Source organism: Penaeus japonicus, unplaced genomic scaffold (assembly GCF_977035675.1).
Source record: "Penaeus japonicus unplaced genomic scaffold, GWHDUDI00000001_assembly GWHDUDI00000028, whole genome shotgun sequence".
Classification (NCBI taxonomy): Eukaryota; Metazoa; Arthropoda; class Malacostraca; order Decapoda; family Penaeidae; genus Penaeus; species Penaeus japonicus.
In genome coordinates, this window is record NW_028234430.1 from 5908590 (window position 1) to 5920613 (window position 12024).

Sequence of the window (12024 nt, forward strand, 5' to 3'; positions counted from 1 at the left end):
TCGAAAGCTCTTCAAATAAAAACAATTATCCAAAAATATATCGTCAATCGGATAATGACTGGCACTTTAAATGGCAACATTCTCCAATAATTTCATAATCTTCTTATGTTCCATGTTTCTTTTATCTCTCTACCTGCATCTCAAGTCAGCTTTCCCCAGCCTCCTTATCTCAGAAAGGATCCTGTGCTCCACTAGCAAATTATGAAAAGGAAGACAGAGACAATGAAAGGTGAATAACGGGATTTCAAAAAGACTAAAATAAAGAACACGCAGCAAACGAGGGCGGAGGTGAGGCGAACGGAAGAGCCTCGGGAGAATGAATTCTAATCCTAATCATTGCGGGTTCAGAGATGCTTTCCTGAACCTCTTCCTGGGTCAAAAAATTATTCGCGAGAAAATACAAATAATAATACCAATGTCACGTTAATATTAATCTTTAATTTCGCATTCTTTCATGCTTACTATCAACTCTACGTATTATTATAAGTATTTACGTGTTTCAAGGTGCATCGGGTCGCCATCTTGGTTACATCCCCGCCAAAATCAGCTGATCTTGCCAAAAAGGGGCACATGGCCGTAAAAAAACATCATAAACGCTTACAAAATGCCTCGTTTCATTTCCACTTAAAGTTACCACTTCCGCCTCTTTCGTTGTCACTTAAGCAGTGATATCAACTTTATTAGAGATGAAACTACTGAATTAGATCCAAGGTTTTTGCAGTTAATAGCAATTATAAATCATAAAATTAACCGAGACTTATTTTTTCTTAGGTACAGTTATAATAATAGTACAGTAAGAATAGTAATAATTTTTACTAGTGAGTGAGAGAGAGAGAGAGAGAGAGAGAGAGAGAGAGAGAGAGAGAGAGAGAGAGAGAGAGAGAGAGAGAGAGAGAGAGAGAGAGAGAGAGATAGAGAGAGATAGGGAGAGGAGAGAAAAGAAGAGGAAAGGAAATGAGAGTAAAGGAAATGAGAGTAAAGGAAGAGAAAGGAGGCAAGAGGAGAGAGGAGAGGAAAGAATTGAAGAGAAGTGAAGTGAAGTGCAGAGAAGAAAAGAGAGGCGAGGGAAAGAGAAGAGAAAAAGAGAACAAGGATGGGTTGAAAGCCCCTCTTATCAACATCTCGCAAGAGCCGTGTCGCAAGTGGGCAGAGGGAAGTGGTCAGCCAAGTGGTCAGCAGCATTATGGAGTCGAATCCCCTTTCGCTGTCTCTTGTTTCGAGCCATTCACTTGCGACAGACCCCCCACCCATCCCCCATCATCACCACCACCACCACAACTTCCAAAACTACCAACACTTCCACACCATCACCACCGCTTCCACCATCACCACCACTTCCACCACCATCATCACCATCACCACCACTAATCACTCATTCTCTCTCAGAATTTAACCAAAACTATGATTACCACCATCACCGTTTTCAATTTTCTCAAATGATCGGCAGTTTCGTTAATATTGCTGAGAGAGAGAGAGAAAGAGAGAGAAAGAGAGAGAAAGAGAGAGAAAGAGAAAGAGAGAGAAAGAGAGAGAAAGAGAGAGAAAGAGAGAGAAAGAGAAAGAGAGAGAAAGAGTGAAAGAGAAAGAGGAAAGAGAGAGAACTGATCTGAAAAGAAAGGAGAAGAAATGAGAGCGAAAAGAAAAAAAAGAGGAGAAAAGAGAAACAAAGAAAGAACCACATCGAATCTAATCTCATCTCTACCCATCCCCCACCCCCCTACCCCCACCTCAACCCCCCTTTGACCACACCCCCCCCTCCGCCCGTCCCCCAACCTTTACAGAAGCACACAATAAGAGAACAGAATCCGCCGACACACAATTACACCTGTGGGAATGGGGACAGATGAAGACAGGTGTAGAGGGTGAAGACAGGTGTTCCAAAGTGAAGTTAAGGTGTTTATTTGCTTTGGATAATTAATTATGAATGTGTAGCGGGTATATCATCCGATTCGTTTGTTCTTGTTGTTGTTTTTTCTTCTCCCTTTATGTTTTTTTTTTTATCTTTTTGTTGTTCTTTCCACTCTCTCCATTATTCATCATTAGGCCTATGCTTGTGTAAAAAGAGAATGTCCATGTTCATAGGCCATAAGACTGAAACAATGTAAATACTACTCATGTAGAAAGGACAAAGATTTTGTTTTGAATTAGATTTTGAATTCTTAGTGCAGGCTACAAGCCTTGGAAATAGAACCCTGAAGATGGAATGTACACTATAGTGAGCACTACCAGAACGAACTTTCATAAAATCGGTTTTCAATATTACCGCATCGGATCGCAAAAGCAAACATAATACTAACATCATTCTAAAGCACTGGTAAAATGGTACACTTACATACATACATACATACATACATACATATATATATATGTGTGTGTGTGTGTGTGTGTGTGTGTGTGTGTGTGTGTGTGTGTGTGTGTGTGTGTGTGTGTGTGTGTGTGTGTGTGTGTGTGTGTGTGTGTGTGTGTGTGTGTGTGTGTGTGTGTGTGTGTGTGTGTGTGTGTGTGTGTGTGTGTGTGTGTATGTGTGTGTGTTTGTGAAGAGAGAGAGCAAATAAATATATAAAAATATTAATAAAAAACCGAAATATCAGCAAATTATTAAAACAAAAATCTAAAACATATCAAAACAAAAAAATAGAAACCCGGGTACCATCAGTAAGAACAGACCAACCAAAACATGAAAACAATGAATGAAAAAAATAAACACAAAAAAATCCTAATAGTAATGAGACCACGTCATTGCACAGTTACCACATACCCGTCCGTCCACGCCGCAACGGGTCAAGGCGCATCGGTACGAGAGTAAATGAACAGGTAGCTGCGGGGTCCGGCAGCGGTCGTGGTCGCGGGACGGAGCTTGGTCGTGGGCTTGTCTTGGTAACACTGGGAAACTCCATTGAAACCTCCCCTAACCCCCCCCCCACACACACACACCCTCCTTCCCCTCCTGCCTCCCGTCCACCTCCCCCTATCCCTTGCCTCCACCTCCACCTCCCCTTAGCCCTCCCATACCACACTCCCTCCTTCCTCCCGTATCTCCTCCACCTACGCCTCCACCTCCACCTCCCCTTATCCCTCCCATACCACACTCCCTCCCTCTTCCCATATCTCCTCCACCTCCGCCTCCGCCTCCACCTCCACCTCCATTTAACCCTCCCATACCACACTCCCTCCTTCCTCCCATATCTCCTCATCTCCCTCCTCCCTCATCTCCTTCCCTCCTTTCTTCCTCCCTCCTCCATAGGGGAGAAGGGAGGCCTTCTCACCTATCCCCTCGTTATCTCCTCTTCTCCCCCTATCCCATCCTCTTCTCCTCCTACCCCCCCCCCCCCCAGGAGATGAGGGCTGCTGCCGGTCAGTTTACGACTCCAGGGAAGGCCGAGGGAGGGAGGGAGGGTTTGAGGGAGGGAGGGAGGAAGGAGAGAGAGTGAGTGCGGTCGGTCGAGACTGTTTAGGTGAAGGTCGCTTCCATCTCGCTCTAGGGTGAGTGGCAGTGAGTGAGTGAATGAGTGAGTGAGTGAGTGAGTGAGTGAGTGAAAGAGTGAGAGTGAGTGTGTGTGAGTGTGTGTGTGTGTGTGTGTGTGTGTGTGTGTGTGTGTGTGTGTGTGTGTGTGTGTGTGTGTGTGTGTGTGTGTGTGAGTGAGTGAATGAGTGAATGAGTGAGTGACAGAAGACAGAGAAGACAGGATGAGAAATACGGAAGACGGCGGACGAAGAACAAGAAGAAAACACCACAAGAAATACAAAAATAATTGCAACATCTACAGCAACTGACACCGGTAGTGAGACTAGGCCAAATTCCAATTGGAATTGGGCTGACTCCCCCCCCCCTCCCAACACACACACACACACACACACACAAATAATGATAATAACAATAGTACAAAAAATAATTGTAAAAAAATAATGATAAAAATAATAAAAGACGGAAAGGAAAGTGATGATGGGCGGTGGGAGGCGGGCGGCGGCGGGCGGCGTTGCCCTTGAGAGGTTAAATGTGGGCGGGGATATGGCTAGTGCAGAGGCCGTTTCGGGCGTCTACGTGAGGCGAGAAAGTAGCTAGGGGAGAGGGAGAGATAGAGTGTGGGAGAGGGGGAGAGTGAGAGGGAGGGAGGGAGGGAGGGAGTGATGGAAGGAGGGAGAAAGGAGGGAGAAAGGAGGGAGAGAGGGGAGGGGGGGAGAAAAAGGGGAGAAAAGGGGGAGAAAGGAGAGAGAAGGGGGAGGGAGGGAGAAAGAAAGTGAGTGAGTGACAGAAACATAGAAAAAGAGAGAGAAAGAGATAAAAATAAAAGAGAAAAGAGAGTGAGGGTGACAAACAAAGAGAGAAAAAAGGGCAAACGGACGAACCAAATGGAGAACCAAAGAACTAGGAAAAAAAAAGGATCGAGCGAGTCCGCCCCAGGAGCTGATCTCGAGAAGGGCCGAGTTTTTCAAGACCCTCATCGCACGTCGAAGGAACAAATGCATCCAAAGTAGCAGTAGCAGTTGTAGAAATACCAAGAACGCTAACAACAACAATAATAATAACGAACAAATGCATAAAAAAATAGCAGTAGCAGTTGTAGAAATACCAAGAACGCTAACAACAACAATAATAATAACGAACATATGCATCCAAAGTAGCAGTAGCAGTTGTAGAAATACAAAGAACGCTAACAACAACAACAATTACAACAAAAACAACAACAAAATATCAACAAAACAAAAACACCTGTAATAATGATATCAATCACAACAGTACCTAAGCAAATACCTCACCAGCAATAGACAAATAAACGAATAACAATAACAACAACAACAATAATGATAAAACGAATACTAAAAACAAATCCCAAATAAACAAATAAGTAATAAATACATAAATAAAACAAATCAAAAAGTAAATACACTGAATAAACATCCCTGAGAGTGCAACAGCCTAAGGCAATATAATCAACATCTGAAACACTTTAAGAGACTGGGTGACCGTGTAAGGTAAATGAAAGCTGCTGCAAAGTCGGTGGTTGTTGATGATGGTGTTGGTTGTGATGATGGTGGTGGTTGTTGTTGTGATGATGGTGAAGGTAGTTGTGGTAATGGTGGTGATTGTGATAGTGGTTGTGATGATAGTGTATTTCTGGTGGTGATGGTGATGTGTTGTTGTGGGTGGTGGTGTTGGTGGCGATGTCACTACTACCGAGTGATAAACAATAAAGAAAAAGCAGAAGAAAAAAACAACGAATAATTGCAATACAATCTAAGAAACACATAAATATGGATAAAAAATAACACAAAGAAATTAATCTCTTTTTAAATTAAAAGAAACACAAATAAAGCTTTAAAAAAATATAAGAGAAAAGGACCTAGAAAAAAAATACAACGGTAGCGATAACAGCCGGGAGAGGGTAGGGGGAGGGGGAAGGGGGGGATTAGCAGATGGGCGGGGCAGTCACGATCCAATTCGGAGGCCACGCCCACTTGTAATGTCATTAGAGGGAGAGAAGTGGGAGGGGGAGGGAGATGGAGAGAGTAGAGGAGGAAGAGGGAGAGGGAGGGAGAGGGGGAGAGTAGAGGAGGGAGAGGGAGAGGGAGAGGGAGGGAGAAGAAGGGAAGAGGGGAAAAGGAAAGGGAAAAAGAATGCGGAGGAGGAGAGAAGGTTCTTGATAATCACAGCAAAAAAGAAAAAAAACAATAATTAGAAAACAAGAAAGACAAGAAAAAAAACCGAAAACATAAAAAAAAAAGAAAATAGAAAACAAGAAAAACAAGAAAAAAATAAGAAAGAAAGAAGTAAAGAAAGAAAATAAGAAAGAAAAAAAGTCTTCCAATCGCAAACAACCTCCCACTAATCGCTCTTTTCGTGACCCACGCGACGGCCACGACTAATCACCAATCTTCCGACGAGGAAATTGATTAAACAAATAATAATCGTAAAGGATCCGTGCTACAACATTCCAATTATACTAATAATAGTAATGTTTTCAGTAATAGTATTTACATCGATGATAATATCATTAATAATAATAATAACAATAATAATGATAATTATTATTATTATTATCATTATTATTATAGTAATGATAATATTGATAGTAATAGTAATAATAATAATAATAATAATGATAATAATAGAAACAAACAAACATGTCATAACGAAGGCGATGATAACAATAATATATATAAAAAAAATAGCCTTCAACCTCCTCCCACAATTACAATTCTCCAAGAAAGGTAATTACTTCACTAAATAATCCCTCATTAAGGCAAGCACCAAGCCAATCATGAGGGCAGAGCATAGAGAGAGAGAGAGAGAGAGAGAGAGAGAGAGAGAGAGAGAGAGAGAGAGAGAGAGAGAGTCAGAGAGAGAGTCAATCAGTGTTCTGACATTGGTTGTTGCGTGAGTGAGTGAGTGAGTGAGTGAGTGAGTGAGTGAGTGAGTGAGTGAGTGAGTGAGTGAGTGCGTTAGTGAGTGAGTAAGTGCGTTTGAGAGTAGAGTGAGTGAGTGTGTTTGTGAGTGAGTGTGTGGATGTGTGAGTGAGTAATTGCGTTTGAGAGTAGAGTGAATGAGTGTGTTTGTGAGTGAATGAGTAAGTGAACATGTGTGAGTGCGTGCGTGCCTGCGTGACAGACAGACTGCCACAGCGAATGAGCGAATTGATAGACTGGTGGGTATTTGTATGGGTGCGCGTAGCTCTATGGACGCCAGGTGGGTGGTCATCGGGCCCTCGAGTTACGGTAATTACTCATCCACCCACCCACCCATTCACCCATTCACCCACCCACGACGCACGCACACCCATCCATCCCCCGTACACAAACTCAAAGAGCGTGCGGGCGGTGGAAGGAAGAAACTCCAAGGGGCGTCGCTCGCTGCCGCCCACGCTACATCGCCGGTGCAAAGTGCCGTCGGTATTGCTTGGTCGGGCTTAAGGGTGGAGTGATGAGGGTGATGATAATAGTCGGTGATGAGTGGTGAGGGTGATGAGCGCAGTCGTCGATGAGTGATGAGGGTGATGATAATAGTCGGTGATGAGTGATCAGTGATAAGGGTGATGAGAGCAGTCGTTGATGAATGATCAGTGATAAGGGTGATGAGCGCAGTCGTTGATGAGTGATGAGGGTGATGATAATAGTCGGTGATGAGTAATGAGTGATCAGTGATGAGGGCGATAGGTAACGAGAGATGATAGTGATGAACAATTAGTGAGGAGAGTGATGAGGTTAATAAGGGTAACCAGTGATGAGCGATGGTGACAGGTGACGGATGAGTAGTAATGAAGATAGTGACTCGCTTTCTATGTATGTATATGGTGAGTGGGTAGTTGGGTGGATAGATGGATTATGTATTTATGGATGGATGGATGGTTATGAGGATGATGAGTTATTGGTGATGAGTGATGTGGGTGAAGACCGCGGATTGGGAGTGGGTAGAAAGAGGCGAGAGCGAGAGAGTAGGGGAGGGACGACGAAGAAGAAGGAAGGAGGAAGAAGGAAGGGAGGGAGTGGAGAGGAAGAGGAAGAGGGAGAGAGAGGGGGAAGGAGAGGGAGAGGGAGAGGGGGAGGAGAGGGGAAGGAGAGGGAGAGGAGAAGGAGAGGGAGAGGGGAAGGAGAGGAAGAGGGGAAGGAGAGGGAGAGGGGAAGGAGAGAGGGAGAGGGGGAAGGAGAGAGGGAGAGGGGAAGAAGAGGGAGAGGGAGAGGGGAAGGAGAGGGTGAAGGGGACGGAGATGGGGGAAGGAGAACGAGAGGGAGAGGGAAATGGAGAGGGGGAGGGGGAGTGGAGAAAAGAAGAGGGAGGCACAGGAGAGGTCGGCGGCCTGACCCTAACTGTACCTTAGGCCACCCCGACACCACGGTCATTTTCCCCGAGCCACCATCATCATCTCCATCATCATTACCCTCATCTCGCGTTCGCCACCTATGCTATCCCGTTCCATTTACCAGCCAACGCTCTCGCTTCCCATCTTCTTCCACCCGCTGCCACATTCTTCCACACACTGCCACTTTCTTCCACTTGCAGCCACCTCCTTCCAACCCCTTTCACCTCCGTTCACCCACTGTCACTTCCTTCTGCCCACTGCCACCTACTGCCACCACCTTCTACCCACAGCCACCACCTTCCACCCACAGTCAGCTCCTTCCACCCACAGCCACCTCCTTCCACCCACAGCCACCTCCTTCCACACACTGCCACCTCCTTCCACCCACAGCCACCTCCTTCCATCCACAGTCACCTCCTTCCACACACTGCCACCTCCTTCCACCCCATCTCCGCTTTCTGAATTCACTATAGACATCCCTATACCCAAAAAGGTTTCTCTCAACCACTGGTCCCCGAAGCACAGCTGGGCAGAGACTGTACACTATGGTACACGCGGTCCATAGAACTCGGAGGTACGTTTAAAATGTCGACCAATCCGTTTTCTTGTCTTTTTTTCTAGTACTTGTTATTCATTTGATTTGCAACCTCGGCCTTCCAATAGATAGGTGAAATTTTAAAAAACGAGAGCTTTAGTTGATGATATTGATTCGTTGAGTACCCGGATTTTTCAAAAACCTTAGGGTCTGTGGGAAAGGTTTGGGAACCAATGGTAAATTGTAATTGCATTTTTATCCATAATTTTATTTAGAATTTCATGATGTGATTTGATGTGCCATCACTCCTTCACCTTTCGGACACCGTGTCCCATCTGCATTCACGAGGTTGCAAGAATCATCGCCACTATAACAACCCAAGGCTAATAACCCCAGCCCATTCACCATATAAATGAATGACACTCCTACAACTAGAGTGTATTCATCACAAACCAAACTTTTGCTGTTTAAGAACACGTTAAAAAAAGGATTAGCTTAGTCCATCCATGCTCTCAGAGACCCATTTCTATCAGCCCATTCAAGATATGTGAAAGAAAGAAAAAAAAAAGAAAAAATTACGATCCAACATACTTACTTATCCATTCAACGCAACCCTAACCTTCGCGAACCCCAACCTAAGAAGAAGAAAAAGAAGAAAAGTTCGACCGAGATCATCCACACTTCAAAAAAGTCATCACCATCAACACCATCACTCATCTTCACACATTCAAATCCACGGTCCTTACCGATCCCCCCCCCCCCCTTCCCCTAACCCCCAAACCCTTTACCGACTTCCTCCCCCCACCCCACCCCCACCCCACCCCTCTCACGCCCGTAGATCGGAAACCACTCGAGCGGAACTTAAAAAAAAGAGAGTTTTGTCGGTCATTTTTTCTTTTAATTATCAGCCTGGCGTGAGTCTTTCTATCGCCAGGCATGCGGATGTTATCGTTTCTTTTTTAATGTTTTTTTTATTTTTTTTCTCGTAATTCTTCGTTTGAGAAATGGGTCGCTTTCTATCTATGCCAACAACGCTTGAACATTCAAGATACGTGGATAATGTCGATTTTATTTCTTTCTTAATTAATTAGAAATGTTCATGTTAAGTCAAAAAAAAAAAGAAAAGGAAAGAAAACTGATACAAGGTCCAAGTCCCACTGAAAAAAAGTTCTCAGTGGGATCCTCAGACCGTCTTCATTGCGGACACCTAAATTCAAAGTCTTCTTATGACTTTAATGTATCTCTGTGTGTTTGTGAGAGAGAGGAGAGAGAGAGAATGAGAGAGAGAGAGAGAGAGAGAGAGAGAGAGAGAGAGAGAGAGAGAGAGAGAGAGAGAGAGAGAGAGAGAGAGAGAGAGAGGAGAGAGAGAGAGAGTGAGAGAGAGAGAGGGGAGAGAGAGAGAGAGAGAGAGAGAGAGAGAGAGAGAGTGAGGAGAGTGAAGAGAGAGAGAAGAAGGAAGGGAGAGAGAGAGAGGAGAGAGGTGAAGAGAAGGAGAGAGAGAGTGAGTGAGGAGATGAGGATAGAGTGAGTGAGTGAGTGAGTGAGTGAGTGAGTGAGTGAGTGAGTGAGTGAGTGAGTGAGTGAGTGAGTGAGTGAGTGAGTGAGTGACTGAGTGAGTGACTGACTGAGTGAGCGAGCGAGTGAGCGAGTAAATGAGTGCGTGTGTGTACATGTGTGCGGGCCAATCCTCCACCAATGCCATGGCGGACTCGACCACATTCAAACCTCACTAAAACCGCCACAGACACACAAACACACACACACACACATTCATGGGAAGAGCAAAGGAAAAATACACACCCCCATCTGACCCTTGGGTATAAGAAGCATAAGCCCTATTTTGGCGTAAACACAGGCGCTTTGCGAGTGTAGGCACCGAAGGCTCCGTTACATTAATGGTTATTAAACGCAAACAGGATATGCGAGAGACGGTGAGGAATGAATGGGGGATGGATGGGGGGGAGGGGGGAGGCGGGGCATGGGAAGAGAACAGGGGGGGAGGGGTTAGGTTGCTGAAGTCTCGTATGTCACAGGTAATTGAGACGGAGATGGTGGCGGGTCCCGTAATTCACCGGTCGCGGATGCTGGGCGATCATGTGTATGAAGTCTCGTAATCGTCAGAATTGTCTATTTTTTTATTTTTTTTATTTGTTTTTTTTGCTGTTGTCGCTGCTGCATATTGTCTCCTCGGATGCTCGTCTAGGCGCTGACTGGTTCGATCGTGCTTCGAAGGAGTATGAAGATCAATACATAGTCCCGCGCATTTGTAAGATTTCCAGACACTTAAAAACCCTAGTTCCTTCCAGAACAATCCTATAGCCTCCACTACCCCAACCCCCCTCAACCCCCAGAAAAAAAAAATCGCATGACAGTCACAGCACACAACGAAGAATATAATAATGCAGAAAACTTACCCCAGTGTCAACGCGAAACCGAGACCACACAGAGAAGATAAGATCGTCTCATTGCGTGTCTAGCAACTAACTCTCTCCGACTCGGATTCGAACACACTGCCCTCTAGGTAACAACTGAAGAGAGCCTGGCTGGTACCATACCATTTGACCAAATGACCGTAGAGAGAAAATAGGTTCCAGTCCCTGTGGTTCTATTACTGCGTTAAAGTAATATTTCACATCAAATGTCTATCAGTGCGTTGCTATCGTTTCATCCTCTTTCCCATTGCATGATTGCATGCAACCGGTTCCCTCTCCCCGGCGCTCGACACGAAGAACCGATCCCGTTACGCCTTCGTGTCATACAGTCCTCACACGCCGTCGCCACACACACACACACACACGCACACGCACCGCAGGCACGCCAGGTCACCGTTGCTCCCCGAGGCTTGCCCTGAGCCCGCCGGGTCAACACGTCAATCATGACCTCACCGGGGAGGAACGGGGTCACCTGCCATCCACGCGAGAAGGCGACACGAGTCCGTTCTTTTTAATTAAGCATTTGAATTCATTTGGAGCGACCGGAACACTTCTTATTACGATGATGTATCTAATGATTGGTGATTCTTTTTTTGTTATGATTTCGGTCATGCAGATCACACGGCCTGCACCTTGATCATGCAAAAGCCTCATCTCTTATCCTAAACCCAAGAATAAACAGTGCAACTCGCAAATTCCATTTCTCACACAACGGCGCACATCCAAACACAAAAATTACACGAACACAAAACAAGATTCTTCCGGAAGACTCCTACACATGGATCAAAATACACAATCGATAATGGTCCAAGAACTGTACGACGTGTAGCACATTCTCGGCCCTCGCACTCGCACCCTCAAGTCGACAAGCTCATACAAATGAACGAGTCACCCCCGGACTGCAAATGCAATCTCCGGACTACAAACATCAGCCCAGGACTACAAAACATCACCTCCGGACTACAAATACCGACATCGCAGGGGACATCTTTCCCAACTACCGATTCTCGTGGCACGGACTTCAAAAAGAGGGCTCACATCCACACGTTAAAAAAAAAGAAAAAAAAGCGAGATAGCATTTCCTTGGTGACGTCATTGGCAGGCACTTGTGAGACTCGCGATCTTCAAAACATCAACCAGCTGCCAAGCGCTTAATTAGAAGAGCTAGCTCGTTCCCCTTCACAAGTCAGGTACGCGCGACTACCTGGCCTGACTGCATGCACAGGAATACAAAACACGAGCGTTGACAATGACCTTTGGG

General features: G+C 45.2%; 1 protein-coding gene across 4 annotated transcripts in view; it reads right to left on the reverse strand.

Annotated features, from left to right (window-relative positions):
- Positions 1–12024, reverse strand: part of LOC122247536 (uncharacterized) — a 316213-nt gene that overhangs the window by 204882 nt on the left and 99307 nt on the right. The window lies entirely within an intron of this gene.